This window comes from Anarhichas minor, unplaced genomic scaffold (assembly GCF_050575085.1).
Source record: "Anarhichas minor isolate MPS153535 unplaced genomic scaffold, ASM5057508v1 ptg000094l, whole genome shotgun sequence".
NCBI classification, from domain to species: Eukaryota; Metazoa; Chordata; class Actinopteri; order Perciformes; family Anarhichadidae; genus Anarhichas; species Anarhichas minor.
The window spans coordinates 637,655-645,751 of record NW_027466540.1 but is presented as its reverse complement, the minus strand read 5'-3'; the positions used below and the strand labels follow the sequence as shown (position 1 = coordinate 645,751).

The following is an 8,097-nucleotide window of genomic DNA, read 5'->3' as shown; positions in this document are numbered from 1 at the left end:
GCTCACCTGGTAGAACGGGCCTTCTGTTGTTTTTATGTGTGTTGGACATGTTTAACATAAACCGCTACGTCGCCGGGAAAAAACGTTGACATTTCTAAAAAAAACATTTATATATATATACGTTGCGTTACGGTGTTGCTTTACCTCGTTGCTTTACCTCGTTGCTTTACCTCGTTGCGTTACCTCGTTGCTTTACCTCGTTGCTTTACCTCGTTGCGTTACCTCGTTGCTTTACCTCGGTGCGTCACGCCGTTGCGTAACATAATGTTTAAAAGTAAATCTGTAGATCATTTCCCGGACTAAAGTTACACTTGAAGTTAAGAAACTTTCCTTGTCTTCATCACTGAACCTTTTTTACTCAATAATAAAGTCACAGAAACTAATAGAACCCGACACACTGCAGGAATATTGACATTAACAGCAGCCTTAACCCTCCTGTCTTCATTCAAACAAGCTGTTTGCTGTGTTCACTGTGCTTTAATTCGCTTATTTGAGGAAGGAAATCCAACGAAAGGCAAATATTTAAAATGTAAAGCAGCGGTCCTACTTTGGATATAAAAGCACTTCTGTGAGCTGAAGGAGAGACGGGAGGTTTCTCTGTTTACTCTTGTGCTTTTGATATTAAATACCGAAGTGAAAAAGTGAAGAATGCCCCATTTATATGTCGCGTATCACACGACAGGAGCAACAGCTGTGATAAGAAGAAACATGTAAGCGTGGGCTTTAGGAGCAGAGAGGATGATGTGTTTCATGGCTGCAGCTTGTTGTGGCGCTCCGTGCTGTGTTAGTGTTTGGAGAGAAGGTGTTCAAGACTGTGACTGAGGTATGAAATCATTAAAGTGTTCACTCTTAAATCCAGTTATTACACGCTGTCATCGTGTAACCTGCATCTGTGACCTGCGACCTACTGAGGTCATTTTTGGCAGCAGAAAAAACACCAAAACAAGCTGACAGACGCACAGATGCAGCATCGTCTTAAAGGGATAGCTCAGGTCTTTCTGAGGTGGTGATGATTAACAGAATATCGTGCTCTTGGGTAAAGAAACGCAGCTTTTTATTCCTATTAGCTCTCTATAAACACGTAACCGTGTTCCTCCTTTGACAATCCAAATATTCAGCTTTCGTCTTCTCATCTTAAACATCCAGAGTGTTGAACTATTCCTTTAAGGAGAACAACTCCAAATCCCCAAAGTCCTCAGCTTCTAGCTCAGTGATCTCAAGTGTTCCTCTCCTGTTTTTGTGCAAATGTGAGCAGTGGACGCACCCCAAATCTCTGACCTCTGACCTCAAAGTGTGAAAAGTGAAAAGAGAACGTTTCCCTTCAGAATATCTCAGAGAAGAAAGATCCAGACTCTGAGGACGGAGTGTGGAGGCGGCTTCATCTCCTTACAGAGAGTTTAGTCCAGCAGTGATGATGATGATGATGAAGGTGATGATGATGCCTTCTGGAAAGCTGCCCTGCATGACATCACTGTTGCTCTTCGTCCTTCCAGCAGCACTTAAATATTCAGTTACCGATCCCCCCCCCGATGATAACATGAACTCACATTACAGATGTGACTTCAGAAGCTGTTGATCTGCTGCTGTTGTCTTCAACGGGATCCGTCCCGGAGGACAGACCGGGTTCCACGTCTGGATCGCAGACTGGAACCGTTTAAGTAGTCCAGGTTCACTCAGACCCGGGACGGAAGGATGTGGAGGAAGACAAAACCACGTCATCTTATTTATATTTTCTACTTTACATTTTAGGGTCAATCGAACTTAAAGTGACAGTGAGGAACTTTTAACTAGTCCTGAACCAGTCTGAGTGTAGTCCTGATCCTCTATATGAACCAGTCTCAGTGTAGTCCTGGTCCTCTATCAGACCTCCATCAGTAGAGAGACCATCAGAGAGAAGATGGTCTGTTTCTATAGAGTTATTCTTGATGCTCGTCATCGGAGCCACCGGGTCGGATTCTGGTGAAACCTAAAATGCAAAGAAAAGGGTCAAAAGGACTCTCCATCGCAGTAATGGTGCCATCGCTGGATTAGTTTGTTTTTGTGTAATTTTAACAGGAAACCTCTCCAGGATCAACGTTTCCTCAAACAACGGTTCGTTTAATATCTTACTGAAAGTTACTCACCTTTTCCTGCTAAATCCAGCTAACGTGTCAATTTCCGCTCGTTACATGAATACGGGCTTTTCAAAATAAACTTCCTTCTTCACAGGAAACGCGGTTAGTTTTAGGCAACAAAACTACTTCGTTGGGTTGAGTAAAAGATGTCGTTTGGGTTAAAATAACTACAGAAGTGCTGTTACTGAAGTACGCAAGTTACATCACAAATAAATCAACGATGGCGGTTTGTCGGACTCGCCCCTCATCCAGCATTCGTAGATACACCCACGATACATAATGCACCGTAATTAGTAGATATCCCACATTATTTTATTTTGTATGTTATCCACGTCACCATGAACGAGGAAGTATGAAGATCCTAAAACCACAAACCTTTGATGTGGATGAGTCCAACGACCGTCTCTCTGTCCTCCAGGAGGCCGCTGTTCGCGTGAAACGAGAAGTCAACGTTGATTTATTCGTCACGTCATTTTAACCCAAACGACAATATGTTTATTATTGAAGACTTTTGTAGGAAAACACACGAAGAATGAGGAACTTTTCGTAGGATGTCATCCGAACAGTTGCATGAGGATACGTTGACTCCCATCATCCCCGTGTGCTCGTTCATGTTTACGTGGATAACATGCGGTATAAATTCGTGGCATATCTACGAATTACGCAGCATTATTTTTTTTAGCTACGACTTTTAAAAACAAACGCTGAAAACAAGATATTGCTGATTGGTTCTCACGTTCATGAAATCAACACAAACATCTGTTGTCTTCCTGGTTCTTGACTTTTCTTCTCGACATGTGCGGAACACCTCCTCCTCCTCTGATTCCCACTCGGTGTGACTCTCGGCATTATTCACATTCTGCTGCTCCATCCGTCACCCAATAGTTTGAATTCCTTTAGAGGAAAATCCTCTTCCTCCTCTCCGCCGTCACAAAGGCTGCTTTCAGCTTCCTGGGAACAAGCCAACAACGTCTCTGCAGCTCAACGTCTGCATTTCAATGAAAGAGGATAATTGACTTTTTGTATGACTGTGGGAATTAAAGAAAGTTCATCGTAATCACAAGAATAAATCTAAAAAACAAGTAGAACGTTTTGAGAGGATTTTATGTGAGTAAAGAAACACAATCTCAAACTCTACTCTATAAACATCCAGTAAAATTAAAATTCAGTTATTTTAAGCTTTTCACAGACAGTGGTCTGCAGACTGAGACCTGTATTCAGACACCGACACTAAAAGCAGTATTTTCTACTTGGCTGCAGGACGAAGTCTGCAAAATGTGCAAAGATGCAGAAAACCTCTTCACACTGCTGACCGTTAACATTTGACATTTGAGTAACTTCACAAGCATCCCGGTGCTGGCTCACAGGAAGTCTGTTTCCCACAGCGTTACTCAGCCAAAACAAAGACGACCCCCGTCACTGACGTCCGTCCAGCTCCACAGACAAACGTCACATCACTGAGAGACATTCAGCTTTTGTCCGTCAGACAGCCAGGACATTTGTCAATGTGCTAACGGTGGCAGAAGTTACCCGATCCTAGACAGTGAAACTAACAAACGCATAACTAGACACCTTGAAGACTTGAAACTCTTAAACTCATGTTTACAATGTTTACTGAGGTAATAAATCAAGAGAGAAGTAGAGTCATTTTCTCATAGACTTCTATACAACCAGAGGAGTCGCCCCCTGGTGGACACTAGAGAGAATGCAGCTTTAACACATGAAGCTTTGACTTTTGTCTGTTTTGGTAAATTTTCTCTGTTTTTCATCTTCTTGTCGGTCAGAGGTCGTGTCCTCCACCTCCTGGCTGCTCCAGGTTTCTGTCCCTCTGCCGTTTATGAGACGAGGAGCCCCATATGGTGAAGGAATGATGGAGAGGACGAAGAAAAGGTAGGCAGACATTTTTTCCCTGTCCGTCTTGTAAACTCTTCCCCCACATCCCTCTCTTCAGCTCTCAGAGGAGCGATAGCCGAGCTGTTTCTTGATGTTCTTCCAGGTCCAGTCTCTCTGTGAGATGGACAAACCAGAGTGTGGAGGCCGCTCGGTGGCTAACGTACGAGGTAACTACCCACAGCTCCAACCAAAACACAGTTTGTCCCCACATAAAACTTTATCATTGTCAAATAATACGTTTTAAAAGTTGACAGGTTTGGCCCGAATCATTTCAAAGTCAGAGAAAATAATTTTCTCTTTGCAAAGGTCCTGCTGTTGTTGTGGAACACGTGTTTGTGTCTTATGATGTTCAAAATAATGTTTTTGGATTGAAGCTGCCATGTACTTGTTTATAGTTGTTTATATCTTAATATAATGAGTCACATTAACACAAGCGTGTTATCTCCGTGCTGACACTGCAAAACCTCAGTGCGTCCGTGACGTGATGTAACTCGGTTTAGCTCTTACAGCAGTTCGTCCACGCAATGGTACACATAAAAATGGCCGCCGCTCTCACCATCCTGCTACGTCGTCCCGTTCTACTGTTTAGCTTCTTCTATTTCTGAGTAAATTACTTTATGTCTGTCCTTAACCAAGGCAACATTTACAGGGACTCGATATAACATCCTTAAGTAAGTGCCTCAGTGTAGGAGTCGTACCACTCCTGCAGGTCTATCCGACTAAAGCTGTTGTGAATGTGAAAGAGTTCAGTGTCTCCACATCTGCCCAGTCTGGCAGGCAGCTGATTGGTGGAGAGGTTTTACCTCACGGCTCTGCATGTGTTTTGTGTGTGTGTGTGTGTGTGTGTGTGTGTGTGTGTGTGTGTGTGTGTGTGTGTGTGTGTGTGTGTGTGTGTGTGTGTGTGTGTGTGTGTGTGTGTGTGTGTGTGTGTGTGTGCGTCGGCATTCAACAAGTTGCTAGTTTCCTTTGGAATTACACAATTGACAATGCACAATTTACTTCCAATGCAACCACATAGCGTATATAAGAAGTGGACGTAGTCGTGACGTCACTCATTGGTTTGTGGACTTTTTTGCAGCCAATAAACAGGAAGTGACCATATCTGGACTGAGGAGGAGTGACGTAGAGACGCCGTATACGTCTCTGGTAGAGACCTGTCAATCACCGTGTAGCCCCGCCCTAAAGCATCCCCTGCTTTATGGTCTGTGTGACTCTAAATGGACCATAATGTACTAAATGAACATCATGCTGTGTTGAAGAACACTTGAAACTAGAGATTGAGACCATAAACTCATGTTTACAATGTTTACTGAGGTAATAAATCAAGAGAGAAGTAGAGTCATTTTCTCATAGACTTCTATACAACCAGAGGAGTCGCCTTTTTACCGTCTCAGATGTTCAGTTGAAGTGGTGGACTGATATCAGAAACCTCTTCACTGTGGCTGTATTTAAATATTTCACTTCTCACACTGCAGCTCCTCGATGCTCAGATGTGGTGTTTGTGGTTAGAGGTTAGAAACACAGAGCGGTGAGTGTGCAGCACACAGGAAGTGGAGGAAACGATACCTCACTCACACTCACACCTCCAACCACAGAGCGCTGTTTCAGTTTCACTTGAACCCTGAAAATCTCACTGCGATCACTGAGGCTGCAGGTCGACAGGCCGCCTACGAACCAAGTCACGGAGCAGCCAAGTGGACTAGTTTCAGACCAGCTGGTTCTGGTGTAGACGACACAGTCCTGCATCCAGAGGAGCTCCGGGCTAAATGGGACATGATGTAACCGCACAATAAGACTTGTGTTTTTTTTAAACTGCCCAATATTCTCCCAGTTTGCAATAACTCTTTTATTTTCGCTTGTCATTTTTAGCCACGCTAGCGGCGTCGCTCGAGGGATGTCCGTCTGTCCGTCCTCTATATTTAAACAAGTGTTTGATGAATTGAAGCATTGAAGATTCACAGAAGAATCCTACTGATTGTGGAGATCCAAATGTTTAATATCTCCAATACTTTGGGTTTATTTATGAACAAATACCTGCAAAACGAATAAAGTTCCCAAAGTTCGCTCTGTCCTCTGTCCTCTCTATCCTCTCTGTCCTCTCTGTCCTCTCTGTCCTCTCTATCCTCTCTGTCCTCTCTGTCCTCTCTATCCTCTCTGTCCTCTCTGTCCTCTCTATCCTCTCTATCCTCTCTGTCCTCTCTGTCCTCTCTGTCCTCTACGTCATTTTGTTTAGAAAACTCTGATAAATCTGTGAACCCTCAATGAAAGTAATGACTTCCATCAGTCCAACGATGTGTGACGGCTCTCTGACGTCCTCGGAGAATAACGGGACGTTCAAAGATGCTTTGTTTTAATCACACCATGTTGAAGGGAATCGCTCCGTCCTTGAAGGATTTAACTCTCACTTCTTTTCAATTTGCCGCTATCTTGTGTGTTAACTGATCAACCATCAGTTCTACGTCGCCGAACCTTTTCCAGAGGAAGATGCTTACGACTCAAAGGGACATAAGTGAGTCGCCTTTAATGGAAGAAAAAGGAAGTTGCTCGGGGAAACTCTGCCAGAGAGCCAGGAGCACAAACACTGTACGAGCCTTTTCTTTTCCTCTCCTCTTCTTTACCTTTGACTCCTCTCAGCTCTGCTATCCTTTACTCTCTGACGGTCGTTAAGACTTGGCGGCTTTAACCACCGCTCCTCTCGTCTAATGACTTATTTCCTCTGTTGTCACGATGATTGAAAGAAAGCGTTTCAGTTTCAGTTTGGTTGTAATCTGCAGTCTCACCACTAGATGCCGCCAGATCGTACACACTGCACCTTTAAGAGTAAATGAGTTTGACAAGCGATGGCTCACAAACACTACAAGCTCCCACCTGCACATAGAGTGACGTGAGAGGATGTGATAGTCCATCTAAAGTGTATGTGAGGACCAGCAGGACAAAGTAAGCTGGTTTCGGGTGTTTGTGAACACTCGTATAGTCCGTGCACGCAAAGTCTTGATTGGTCATTTTGGCTGACGGCTCACATTCACGCAGCATTTGTCAAAAGCAGAGAGCTCCGTGCTTTTGGCACAAAATCAAACGACTAAACCGATTTTATTTCCTCGCCTCTTCGTCTTCGTCCCTTCATCTCGTTGTTCTCTGACAAAGTCAACACGTCCGACGGGTTTGAGAGGGTTTGACTCCGCCTGTAATGGGACTCTGGGGATCAGGTCTGGGGTTTGAAACGAGCTGCTGAAACAGAAAGAACAGAATCATTAAATGGTGATGAGGAGAGGGGGAAATATTAACCATGTTGTGCTCCTAGAAATACGAACACACAGGTTGAACATCTGTGTTGGACTGTGTTAACAGTCAAAAACAACCTAACAAGATCTATAGAGTGCTGCAGAAATGACATCATTCTGTAGTCCAACAGGAAGTTAGTGTCACACGGACTCCCTCAACATAAAGCAGGATTCTTCCACTGGATTTTGAATAATAACAGAAAATAATCTCTGTGGCGACCAAACGTTTATGATTCTCACACGTGTTGTTCATCAAGATAATCTTCTCAAGTGAACACGTGAAAGCTTCTTCCACTAACTGTGTAACTCGCTCCTGAGCGTGACGTCTGAGTGAAGCCAGAGAGCTTCGTGGTCTCACACTTGTGACTGAAACCACAGAGGCAGAGAGTAAATCAATGACCCACATTAGTGGGCCAAGTGTCCGTTTCCTGGTCACACACACAAACGTCATCCGTCAGTCAGTTCCTGACGGAACAATCAAGACGAAGGCGTCGACTCCAATTAGCATGTTGCAGCTCGACAGGATCCATGCACTCGTTATGTTCTGCTCTCGCTCCCACGGACTCGCCTTGGCTCTGCTCACAGACGCATGTGGAGCGATTAGCCGTCGTGCATCTGGTGCCAGTTTCTGTGGCCTTTCAGTCATTTCAGGGCTCCTTAAAGAGACCATGAAAGTCCAGTTGATGAGTGTACGAGGGCGAGTAAACGGCCTGTGAGCTGGTTAGAGTTCAGGTGGTTAGCTCTGAACTCTTCATACAGAGTGACAGCTCAGCACTGCTGTATGGACTGAGTTATTGTTCTTTATCATC

The 8,097-nt window shown here is 44.2% G+C and overlaps 1 protein-coding gene across 1 annotated transcript in view; it reads left to right on the top strand.

Moving 5' to 3' along the window:
* The first annotated feature begins 230 nt into the window (after positions 1–230).
* Positions 231–8,097, top strand: part of LOC142939175 (tenascin-R-like) — a 44,640-nt gene continuing 36,773 nt past the window's right edge. Inside the window, exons 1-2 of the mRNA XM_076082394.1 lie at positions 231–4,004; positions 4,111–4,174. The gene's annotated coding sequence lies outside the window, so the exon portion shown is untranslated. The remainder of the gene's footprint in view (positions 4,005–4,110; positions 4,175–8,097) is intronic.